The sequence below is a fragment of the Manis javanica genome, chromosome 4 (assembly GCF_040802235.1).
Source record: "Manis javanica isolate MJ-LG chromosome 4, MJ_LKY, whole genome shotgun sequence".
NCBI classification, from domain to species: domain Eukaryota; kingdom Metazoa; phylum Chordata; class Mammalia; order Pholidota; family Manidae; genus Manis; species Manis javanica.
Genome location: NC_133159.1, coordinates 122,489,935 through 122,503,077, shown reverse-complemented (window position 1 = coordinate 122,503,077; position 13,143 = coordinate 122,489,935). Strand labels below are relative to the sequence as shown.

Below are 13,143 nucleotides of genomic sequence, written 5' to 3'. Positions count from 1 at the left end.
TTTTCTTCCTCTGCTTACAGACCTCCTGGCCTTACTCATTCACTTCAAAATAGTAGGTGCAGCCTTCAGCTGCTCGCTCCAAGGAGCCCAGTGTCTCAGTTGCAATTTTCCAGGAGAGAGACCTTGGATGTTCTGGCTCCCCTGGTCTAATTAACTGGCAGCTTGTGTGGTAAAAGGAATCGTGGGGTGGAGAGGAGATCCACCTGATAGATGGGGGTGTCTCTTCCAGGACCCAGGGGCAGACACTGCAGTGCAGCCTCAGGGACTCAGAATGGGCGTGTGTGTAAATATATATACATCACTGCTGCTGTCCCATGGTCCCAGATGACCGCCCTTGGCTATCCTAGGCTTTTCTAGTTTGATTCCTATAGATAACTGGGTCAGTTTCTAGGTTTTTCCAATTTCCAATTCTTAGAAAGGCATTTGTGTTCATCTTTTTAAACTGGGCACACAAGCCGCAGGGAGCCGGCTAGCCTACAGAGAGGCCATCCCATGGTGGGTCCACACCTCTGGCCTAGCTGACCTGAGCAAGCGGGCACCAGTGTGACCCGGGGATGGATGATTGGCCTCTTTGGGACCACACCACAAGGGAATGGAGCCCTTCTGGAGAATTAGAGCCCCTTCTTAACCCTGTGTTTCCTGTTGCAGGGCAGGTCAAGGTCCTCCTGGAAGAAATACTGGAGTGGGTGACAGATGAGTTTAACATCCCAGAGCTGATGGCCAAACTGGAGGAGCGCACCCCGTACATAGTAGTTGCCTTCCAGGAGTGTGAGCAAATGAACATCCTCACCAGAGAGATCCAGCGCTCACTGAGGGAGCTGGACCTTGGCTTAAAGGTGGGTGAGGTCTTCAGGGGAGACGTTGCCAGAGGATGGATCTGGGCCCCCTGGGGAGAGAGGGGCACCGGGGAAGCAGGTGACTGAGAGCAGGTGTTCCACAGCAATCTGAATGCCCAAGGTGTTGCTCCCAGAAACCAGAAGTGGGCCCTGACCAGCTGGCCAGCACAGGCAAGCTGCCCCAGGACTCTACACTGCGAGCACCACGCAGGAGAGGTCCTCACAGCCTGGTGTCTTGTGCTGACATAGGTTATGTTGCTTTCGTGGGAGGCAAAAGTGGTGCTGGGTAAAAGTACAGGTTCTAAAACTGGACTGCCAGGGATCGGCTACGAGCTCTTCCGTTCCCCTGCTGGGTGGCCTTAAAGTGACTTTAATCTCTTGTGTCTTAGTTTCTTCACCTCCAAAACAGGGATAATGGTCCTATGCCATAGGGCTTTGGGAAGGATTCAGTAAATTGATGTACATAGAAGGTTTTGAACAATGCCCAGCACATTGCAAGTACCCCCAAAGTACTAGCTCATAATATTATATTTACTGTCCCCTCAGGGCAAAGGAAGGAATTTTAATCTTTACAACCTCAAGGTGGTCTCAGAGATCCAAGATACTGCACAAGCTGACATTTCTCTTGAGCCATGGAAGAGTCTTCTACTTCTACCACTAATTCCTTAAACAAGCTTATTTTGTGTACCATGAGATAATTATGTCAAATGCCTAGCACAGAGCTTACTAGGTAAGCACCTTTACTGCTGTACACCTGAGTGATATATGAATGGGAGGACTTCTGGGTCACCTTTAGGAGCTGAGGGAGGTGACCATTGTCTGTTTACATTGGCACATTTATGAAAAGAATGATGACCCCGGACAGAAGGAAAGTGAGAAGCCAGTTTTGTGGCCAACAGTGAAAGCTCAGCTCAGCCCCAGAATTCAGGGTGAGATGCGCTGCCATCTACCATTGGCGCTTGGAGTTCCTCATCCACAGTCTTGTGTGCATGTGAAAAACAACTGAGATTCTGCACATGTAGTCACACAGACACTAGGAAATAGGCCTCAAATTCCAGGTTAGTGAGGATTTGCTTTTAGCTGTTCATTTCCCTTCTCCTTCCAATATAGATGAAGGGACATAAGGAGACGGGAGAGGCAGAAAGGAATGTTGGGGACTGACAGTGTTTGGGAATGGTTCCAAATGATGTACCAGCTTGTAATCAGAAGACTACAAAACTTCATAGAATAATCTCAAATGTAAATAAGGACTTTGCTGTCCCGCCGTGCAGCGCATTATGGTGGTACGCAGGTGTATATTAGCAATTATCTTGAGTAGGTTTGCTGCAATCTTAGCTTATTAAATCCATGCAATTTGGTGCAGTCTGTTTATCTATTCAACTTCCAATTCATCCACTGAAATTTCTTCCAAGAGCCTTCGCTGTGATGGAATCATGAATCACAGAGCGTGCTTGGGCAAAGATGAAGGGGGCAGGGAGGAAGTTTCTCTTTTCTTTCAGTCCAATTCAAGCCTTGCTGACGGATGGGCTCTTTGGGCAAGTCCATGCTGGAGGTGCCGGGGAGCCTGGCAGGGCAGCCTTCCACTCTAGAACAACAGGCTTGGAGAAATGAGTGCACAGATTGTAACACAGGCAGGATTCATGAAGGGCCACACGGAGAGATGTGGGAGAAGAAAGGAAGAAATGAGTGCATCAGGGAAGGCCCCGGAGAGGAGGCATCAAGGGCGCCCAGAGGCAGGGTAGGATTATGTACGACAGGTGGGGATGAGGAGAAGAGTCTTCCTGGCGGTCCGGGAGTTCACCTGCTGTCACCCAGATGAAGGGTCCGCTCAGGCAAGTGGCAGTGACACGGGGAACTTCAAACGGTGGGGGCAGCACGATGACCCAGAGACCCAGACGCAATCAGGGAACCTGTATATTGCCTTTGTCTCCTGGCCTCTCCGTGAAGTGGGGAACAGACGGCGCCATCTCCATTTTAAATTGCTGTCATGAAAACCCAGTCTCATAAGGACAGGTCCCTCCCACTCTGGCCTGGTAGTCAGACACCCTGGGGGATTTATCCAGCTCATATCCCCATCTCTGCCCTCTGGTCCTACCAACCCCTGCAGCCGGGGTGAAAACTATTTTTAACCAGCAGCCAGGCAAGTGTCGTGACGAACCAAGTCTGTGGAGCACAGCGTTAAGGCAAACAGGTGGAAGGAAAGGATGGACGGGTGTGTTCATGGAAAAATGAAATGGCAGCAGAGCTCAGGGAAGGGAGAGTGTTTAAGTCTAGGGAAGAGCTGGCAAGAAGCGAGAGCAGGAGAGGGACAGCAGAGGGAGTGGCTCGAACAGGATGCACAGGACCTCCCGGCCTGTGATGGGGAGGCGAGGCCCCCTGGGACCGGGCCCGCTGCACCGAGTGACAGCCACTCAGCCCCTAGCTTCTCCTGGCCGCGGGGGGCAGGCACGGTGGGCTCTGCGGGCCAGCTTCCCGGGCAGGAGCCGGTAGGGAATCCCCACGGAGGCTCTCTCCCCGTCCTTGCTTGCTTTCTCTCTAACAGCCACTTCAGAGTTCTAGGAGGATTATAGGCAAAGCACGGAGGGACGTGGGCAACTCATGCTACCCAGCACATCAACTGGGCAAAAACCCAAATGCTCTGCCAAGTTAGAAAACGTCCATCTTTTTAAATTATTAAGTCAACACTTAGGATTTATGATAAAGAAATGTTTATTATACTCATCCTTAACTGGCTGGGTGGGAAACCATAATGCTACCCAAAAAGTATTAGCTGAACCGAGAGGCGCAGTGTGCTGAGCTGCTGAAGACTGGGGAGCTCAAAGTGCACAGAACACGAAGTGGTAGGGGAAGGCAGGGTAGTCACCTAGGGAGGTCAGCTACCTACAACCGTGTCCCCACGGAGAGGAATTCCTTTGGGAATCACCACGCAGGCATCTGGTTCTCAGCCTTTCGCAGTGAAGAGCCAGGTCCACAGCTGAGTGGTCAAAGGTACTGACTCCTACTAACCAAACATACAAAAGCCTGATACAACTCCCAAAGGCCAATTTATTCCTTTATAATAACAACTAGGTGTAGCATTCAAAGGGCCATATAGTGATGGCACTCTGCCCCCAAAATTCCCTTCCTGTGTAGGAAAACTGCATGAGAAGCTAAATTCCCATATTTGCACTGTCTAATACAGTAGCCTCCAATGACAGGTAAGCATTTGAAATGTGCTTCATCCAAACTGAGGTGTGCTGCATGTAAGGAAACACCATGGCCAACCTAGAATCTGGGCAGGGCTGGGAACTATTTTTATTACAAACGTTTGATAGCATCAGACTTTTTTTCCTATGCTTTCAGTGGCTGTTTGACAAAATTCATTTCTAAATATATGAAAGATGTGTTCAGACATAAGCCTGGCTGACTGACTTACAGAACTACTCCAACTCTTTACCCTGATGCCTGTGCATTTATTTAGTGCAGGCCTGAGAGGTGTGCCTTTCCTTGACTCTTTAAGGACTCAAAATCATCACCCCCTCAGGCAGCTGCCCCAGCCCATAGGCATTTGGTCTGCCAGCCTATCAGAATGCCCAGATGGACAGGCTGCCATCACCCTCTGTCTGGAAGCCACAATGGGAGGGGTGGACCCATATAATTTCTACATCCCTCCCCATCTCACCTCCTGTGTTTCATATAAATGAAAGCTGATTGCAAAGACCACCTACAGGGAAGGAAGAGCAGCCAGGAGCTGACCCTCAGGACAGGATGCAGCCTGCAGCCCCTCAAGAAGGGAGTAGGTGGGAGTGGTTGGCCTCCTAGGGACTGGATGCTGGCTGCCTGCTGCCAAGCCAGAGTACCAGCTGCTTCAGACATGCCAGAGCCGCCCTTTCCAAAGGGATGTCCCTGGCCCTCCAGAAGTTGTAGCTATGACTCTGAGCTTTTAACAAGCACACTGACTGAAAAGAATGAAGGCCTGCAGGAAAAAATAAGGTTATTACTCTATATGACATCCGAGAAAGGTTATGGAAGCATTTTTATAGGGACGAATAAAGTGGTTAAGGTCACAGCCGTGTAGCCCTCATGTCCACGGTAAGGGATTGCCCAGCCGCCAGTTCTCCCTGATCTCCCTGCAGTGCTGACGGAGCAAGCCAGTCACAGGACCCTGAAATGCAGCATTTTTCTTAAAAGCATTCAGTGTTTTCTCTGTAAGTTTTCTTTTCTATGAACTCTTGATCTGTGAGCAAGTTGAAAGAAGAGAGGCGATGCGAACTCCACAGTCCAAGCAGGTTTATTGCCGAGCCTGAGAGGGAGCCCTCTGTCCTGGCCAGCAGAACAAAGGAAGAAGGGTCTCTAACAGGTCGAGAGGCCTTTTATGGCCAGGGCTTTGGCGGGCTCATAGAGGGGAGGGGTCAGGGGAAAGGTGGGCGGGTGGCCTGCTGACGTGTCTTCTGGAGGATTCTTGTAGCCTGGGGAAGATGACACCTAGGTCTCTCTGAGATGGTGGGTGGGCTTATTCAAACGGTGGTCCTCAGGTTCCGATTCTATCATAAGTAGGTGCAGATATGTACTGGGGTTACACAGGACCTAGGCAGGAGGTGTTAGAGAAACTCAGGCCTGAACAAATGTAAACGGGTCTCTCTATGGGTACAGCTTGAGCCTCTAAGCAGGGCCCACTCACCCTGGGTCTGGTCACTGAAGCTTCCTGTCTGCCCATCCCAGACCCAACAAGCGTGCCAACATCTTGGGGAACTAGTTTTTTTGTGAACACTTCTCAAAAAATGCTGTCCTTGAGTCTGTAGATGCATTTCCTCCTCTTCTCCTAAGAAAGGGATGCAAATTATACTTAGCGAATTTGGGGCCAGGTTCTCTCTGTTTCTTCTCAGCCCCTCCTCTGAAAATGAGTCATTGCTACCTCAGGTCAAGGTCATGGGAATATCTGAGTTCAGAAACCTAATTACAAGGTGAATCCTTTCCTCTTCTAAATTTTTCCTGCTTTATTCTCAAACTGGGAAAAACAAAGAGAGAGTACATTCTTTAAGGCTCTATTACTGGCACTTTCAAGTACAAATGCAAAATCATTGTTAGAATATGTTGGAATCACATTATAAGCAGGTATAAGAGATTTTTAAGAAAGCAAAGTTAGACATTTTCTACTTTTCTGGTGTCAAAATGATTTCAGATTTCCAAAGAATGTTAAAAATAAACTATTTCATATATATTTTTTATAGTAAGATTTTATTTTTTAAAGCAGTTGTAGTTTCACAGTAAAACTGAGAGGAAGGTACAGATATTTCCCGTGGACCACTCTGTCCTACACCACAGCCTACCTCCCACCACAGTGGCCCTTTTGTTACAGCTGATCAACCTACATAGACACATCATATTCACCCAAAGTCCCTAGTCTCTCTTTTACATTAGGGTTCCCTCTTGGTGTACATTCTATGGATTTGGACAAATGTATCATGGCATGTATCTACCATCATAGTATCTTATAGAGTAGTTTCACTGTCCTAAAAAATCCTCTCTATTGTGTTTTAATCTCAAGCATATCATCCCTTTACAATGAAAATCAGAGAAAGAGGGGCTTATGTGGCTCACTGTTTTCAGAAATGGCACATCTCTGCACGAGGCATGGTGCCAGAGTGAGCGGTGGACTCAGCTGGGGAGATAACTGGGTAACAAAGGATTCACCATACAAGCAAACAACCGTGGCTCTGTCTGGGTTCGTCTGTTTGTCTCACTCTGCCATGGCCTTCAGGGGAAGTGCCAAAGGACCAAGACATTGTTACCACACTTACTCCAGTACCGCTGATCCAGTTCTGTTAGGTCATGTTGAGGGACATCTCCAGGATAGGGACCTTTACTCCTTCCCCATCAACTCATGGGACAGACAATCTTCACATGTACAATATACATCCATAGATATACCCGGATTTAATAAAATCCCCATTTTGTGGAGAAGCGAACTTATTTTAGTGTATCATTTATAATGATATAAGTAAGTTGGCCATTGGAAACTTCTTAAAATGTTTATGTTCAAAGGAAAAATAAACATGGCCTCTGTCTTTTTTAAAATTCTTTTGGGTTTTATTATTTTGTAATGAGTCTGATTTATGTACATATCTTCTTAATCACAGTTGGGCAGAAAGTATGTACTGCTGTATGCCAGTAAACACGTTTTATTAAAACTGCAACATACAGAATTTTCAACATAACCCTGGCAAAACACACGTACTGATTGCAAGACCATCTTCACAGGGAAGGAAGAGCAGCCAGGGGCTGACCCTCAGGACAGGATGCAGCCTGTAGCCCCTCAAGAAGGGAGTAGGTGGGAGTGGCTGGCCTCCTAGGGATTGGATGCTGGCTGTTTACATTACCAAACAGAAAACTTAGCCTTTCTGTCTAGACCAGCACTGTCCAGTAGAACTTTCTGTGATGAAGGGACTCTTCCATATCTTCATTAAGGTCACATGTGACAAGGTCACATATTGAACACATGGAATATAGCTAATATGACTGAGGAACTGATATTTACTTTTATAATTTGCACTTCAACAGTCACACAAGGTTGGTCATTCTTGTTTTAGACATGGTAGTCCTAAAGCATCTGCCTTTGGGTGCTACAATGTAGGGCCAAGAATAATGGGTAAAAAGTTGCCTTGCAGCTGTGTCTGCTACAGAGAATATCAAGTAGTTTTCCCATAAAGAACAGTCTCTCATCCTGCCCAAAGGTGAATTCAAGCCCCTCCCTATCAAAATGGCTTGCAGCTCTTAAAAGCTATTTGTCCAGTCCACTGTAAATACTTACAGTTCTCTGACCTCCCTCCTGGTTGTATTAGCTCAGAATGCTATAACAAAAATATTATATGCTGGTTGGTTTAAACAACAAAAATTTCTTTTCTCACAGTTCCAGAGGCTGAACATCCAACATGACGCTGCCAGATGATTTGGCTTCTGGTGAGGGCCCTCTTCCTGGCTTGCAGACTGCCATCTTCTCACTGTGTGCTTACATGGCAGGGAGAAAGGGAGAGAGAGGAGGGCAGAGAGAGAGAGAGGGAGATTTTCCTCTTCTTTCTTACAGGACCACCAGTCCTACTGGACCAGGCCACCTTTGTGACTTCATTTAACCTTAATCATCTCTTTAAAGCCCTATCACCAATGCATTCACATGTATTGTGAATTTTAGGGACTTCAGCATGTGAATTTTAGAGGGACACGATTCAGTCCATAGCAGGGTTCTTTTCCACCTGCCAAGACTGGAGGTGGAGCTGCCTCCCATAGACAAGTTGCTGTATTAGCCTGACTTACCATTAGACCTAGACTAAGACTGAAGGCTGGTCTGGACCCTCCCCCAACAAAACTGAAATGCAAGCCTCCCACAGATCCACTTATTTTAAGTAAGTTGACTACTGGCAAAAATGAATCCCAGCACTATTTAAAGGAAGACAACAAAAGCCAAAACTCACTAACGTGAAATTCAGTGTCTGACATGAACAAATGACAGTCATGTAAGGAAGCAGAAATATATGATCCATATTCAGGAGAAAAGTTGATCAATTGAAATGGAGACAGAAATGGCATGGATGATGAAATTAGCAGACAAAGATGTTAAGATAACTATTTTAAGTTCGTTCTGTATGTTCAAGAAGATAGAAGAAAATAAGAGCGTGATGAGGCGGAACTGGAAGATATAAAAATACCCAAATGGAACCTAAAGAGATAAAAACTACAACATCTGAATGAAAAATTAACTTTGGGATATTTACAAATGATTAGGCACTGCAGAAAGAAAGATCATGAACCATGAAAACATAGCAATAGAAATTATACAAAGTGAGGGGAAAAAGAAAAAATACTGAAAAAAGTGACCAGCACATCAGTGACCTGTGATATAATCTCAAGTGATATAATCACTAATGTGTAATTAGTACTATGTGTAATTATTCCAGGAGGATAAGTTGGACAGAAAAAAAATACATTTAAAGAAAGGAAACCTTCAACAAAACAAAAAAGCAACATACAGTATGGGAAAACATTCTTAAATGATAAATCCAATAAAGAGTTCACATCCAAAATATATAAAGAACTCACACAACTCAATACCAAAAAAAACCAAATACCCCAATTAAAAAATGGGCAGAGGACCTAAATAGACATTTTTCCAAAGAAGACATACAAATGGCCAACAGGCACATGAAATGTTCCACTTTTTGATTTCATCAAGAAAATGCAAATCAAAACCACAATGAGATATCACCTCACACCAGTCAGAATGGCTACTATCCAAAAAAAAAAAAAAAAAAAGAAAAAGCAAGTGTTGGTGAGGACGTGGAGAAAAGGGAACTCTCCTGCACTGTTTGGAATATAAATTGGTGCAGCCTCTATGGAAAGCAGTGTGGAGGTTCCTTAAAAACTAAATAGAAATACTATATGACCCAGTAATTCCACCTCTAGGAAATTACCCAAAGAAAACAAATCAGTGATTCACCAAGATATATGCACCCCTGTGTTCATTGCTGCATTATTTACAATAGCCAAGATATGGAAGCAACTAAAGTGTCCACAATACAGGAATGGATAAACAAGAAATGGTACATATATGCAATGGAATATTATTCAATCATAAAAAAAAAGAAATCCTGCCCTATGCAACAATATGGATGGACCTACAGGGTATTATGCTAAATGAAATAAGTCAGGTGGAGAAAGACATAATTTCATTTATATGTGGAATCTAAAAACAAACAAAAAAGCAATAGATTCACTGACACTGAGAAGTGGCCGTTGATTACCATGGAGGAATGGCTGGGGTGGAAAGGTAAAGGGGATAAAGAGGCATAAAATCTCAATCATAAATTAGTCACAAGGATGAAAGTACAGCATAGAGACTATAGTCAATAGTTCTATAATACCTTTCTAGGTTGACAATAACTGCAGTAATTGGGGTAAGTATTTAATAATGTAGATAACTGTTGAATCACTATGTTGTATACTTGAAACCAATATAATATTGTATATAAACTATACTTCAATTAAAAAATCAAAAAAGAAATGTTTCTCATGAAAAAAATACTTAAAGAAATAATAGCCACAATTTTGCAATTTGATGAAAACTATAAATCCATTGGCACAAGAAGCTCCATGCAGAAAAGCCCCATGCAGAAAAAGCCAAATGAAAGCTGTAAAGGTACCTCAATGAAATTGCTGAAATCTGTGGATAAAGCACCAGGGGTCACAGGAGAAGTACATACAAAGAAACAAAGAAAAAGTGACAGCACACTTTTTGTAGGGAGCTATGCAAGCAAGAAGACAGTGGGAAAATGTCATTAAAGTCTTACAAGTACCAAAAATAAAAACCATACACCTAGAATTCTTTGACCAGCAAAAAAATCTCTCAGAAAACAAAGTAGAGGTTTTCAGACAACTGAGAGAATTTGCATCCAGCAGGCCTAAAGTACAAGAAATGTTAATTTCTTCAGAAAGCAGGGAAATGATACCATATAGAAATTTTAATCTACACAAAGAAAGAGCAATGTCCATAAATGGTAAATGTCAGAAATAAACATTTTTCTCATTAAAAAAAATTGATTCTTTAAAACAAAAATATAATTACTGTGAATTTTATAGCATATGTAGAACCAAAATCTATACCAACAATAGCATAAAAAATGAGAGGAGTGAAATGAAAGCACATAGTGTACAATTCTTATGCTGTATGCAATAATATTATGCTATATGGTATATTATTTGAAGGTAGACCGTGATAAGTTAAAGACACATATCATTAATCCTAGAGTAAGGCTCAGCAAACTATTGACCTGCAGGCCAAATCCAGCCTATACTGTTTTTATAAAACATAACCATGAATTTACACATTGTCTCCGGCTGCTTTTGTGCTATGATTGCAGAGTTGAGTAGTTGCAACAGGGATCACATGGCCTCCAAAGCCAATAATATTTATTGTTTGACACTTTACAGAAAAATTGTTTGCCAATCCCTGCTCTAGAGCAACAACTAAAACAAGTAAGTCAGTGCTGCAATATTGGTAATTACATTAAATACAAATGGTCTATGTGCCCAAAGTACCAATTAGAATTGTCAGATTATATATTTTTTTAAAAAGCAGGACCTAGCAATGTGCTTCTGTCAGAGGTCCTGTCCCCAGATCACTCCCACATTTGAAGAGCTACTAGAACTTGTGAAGCTCAGCAGATGGCTGTTCATGTGGCTCAGCAGGTGCAGTCAGGAGAAATCCATGTGCAGATGTCCTTATGCTATCTTCCCTTCATGAGTGTAACACAGTCTGATCCTAAATCCAGAGAAGATAATTTTAGCAATGAAGGGGAAATTAAGACATTTCAGATAAAGAAAAATCATAAGACAATTTGTCACCACTAGACCAACCCTAAAAGAATGCTAAAGGAACTTCTTAAAAAAAAAACAGAAAGTAAATGATAAAAGAAAGATTGTTGGAAAATCAGGAAGGAAGAAAAAGAACACACTAAGTGGATATGTGAGCAAATACAGGCTTTCCTTCTCCTCTTGTGTTTTCTAGATTATGATTTAACAGCTGAAGTGAAATTTGTAACTAATGTGGTTCTAAATGTATATAGAGGAAGTATTTAAGGCAATTATAAATGGGGGAGTGTAAAGGGATGTAAAGAGAGGTTATGTTTCTGTACATCACTTGATGACATAGTCAAAATGACATAGTAGACTATGATGTTATATACATGTAACATGATACCTAGAGCCACCCTATAAAACCAATAAAAAGAGATACACTCAAAAATACTCTAGATAAATAAAACAAATTTAAATATATCAAGTAATCCACAGTAAGGCAGAAAAAAGAACACAAGTGAAAAACAGAGAAAACAAAAAATAAAATGGCAAGTGTAAGCCTGTAGATATCAATAATTTTATTGTCTACATGATCCAATATGCCAATTAAAATAGAGAGGTTGGCAAAATAGTTAAAAAAGAATGAGCTAAATAGAAATACCATTTGACCCAGGAATTCCACTTCTAGGAATTTACCCTAAGAATGCAGCACTCCAGTTTGAAAAAGACAGATGCACCCTTATGTTTATTGCTGCACTGTTTACAATAGCCAAGATATGGAAGCAACCTAAATGTCCATCAGTAGATGAATAGATAAAGAAGATGTGGTACATAAACACAATAGAATATTATGCAGCCATAAGAAAAAAACAGATCCTACCATTTGCAACAACATGGATGGAGCTAGAGGGTATTATGCTCAGTGAAATAAGCCAGGTGGAGAAGGACAAGTACTAAATGATTTCACTCATACGCGGAGTGTAAGAACAAAGGAAAACTGAAGGAACAAAACAGCAGCAGAATCACAGAACCCAAGAATGGACTAATAGTTACCAAAGGGAAAAGGACTGGGGACGATGGGTGGGAAGGGAGAGATAAGGGCAGGGAAAAAGAAAGAAGACATTATGATTAGCATGTATAGTGCGTGGAGGGCACAGGGAGGGCTGCGCAACACAGAGAAGACAAGTAGTGATTTTACAGCATCTTACTATGCAGATGGACAGTGACTGTGAAGGGGGGAACCTAGTAAACAATGTTCTTTCTGTAATTGTAGATTAATGATACCAAAATAAAAAAAAAAAGAATGAGCCAACTCTTACGCTGTCCCAAATAAACTCACTTCAAATATAATATAGGCAAGAAGAAAGTAAAAGAATAAAAAAGATATGTCATGCAAATATTAATCAAAAGAAAAAAAGCAGGAGTGACTTTATTCATATCAGATACAGTAGACTTAGGAGCAAAGAAAATTACCAGAGACAGTGAAGGATATTACATTATGATAAAAGGGTCAGTTCACCAAGAAGATATGGCAATCCTCAACACATACACAATAAACAATAGAGCTACAAAAATATGTGAAGTAGACACTCTACAGAACTGAAAAGAGATACAGACAAATCCCCAATTAATTTATAGCTGGGGAATTCCACACCCATTTCTCAACAACTGATAGAATAACTAGACAAAAAAATCAGCAAGAATATAGAAGTTAATTATACCATCAACCAACAGGACTTAATTTACCCAAAACCAGCAGAATACACATTCTTTTTAAGTGCCCTGAGACATGTACCAAGATGGATCATATGCTGGGCTATAAAACACACATCACCAAATTTAACAAACTTGAAATCATACAGAATTTATTCTGCAACCACAATAGACTCAGCATAGAAGTCAGTAACTGAAAGTAAACAGAAAAATCTCCAATAAGAAATACAAATACCTATATTTTTTTAACAAAAATAAAAAACACACT

At 42.4% G+C, this 13,143-nt stretch overlaps 1 pseudogene; it reads left to right on the top strand.

Annotated features, from left to right (window-relative positions):
• Window positions 1-13,143, top strand: part of LOC108387707 (dynein axonemal heavy chain 9-like) — a 353,770-nt pseudogene that overhangs the window by 324,251 nt on the left and 16,376 nt on the right.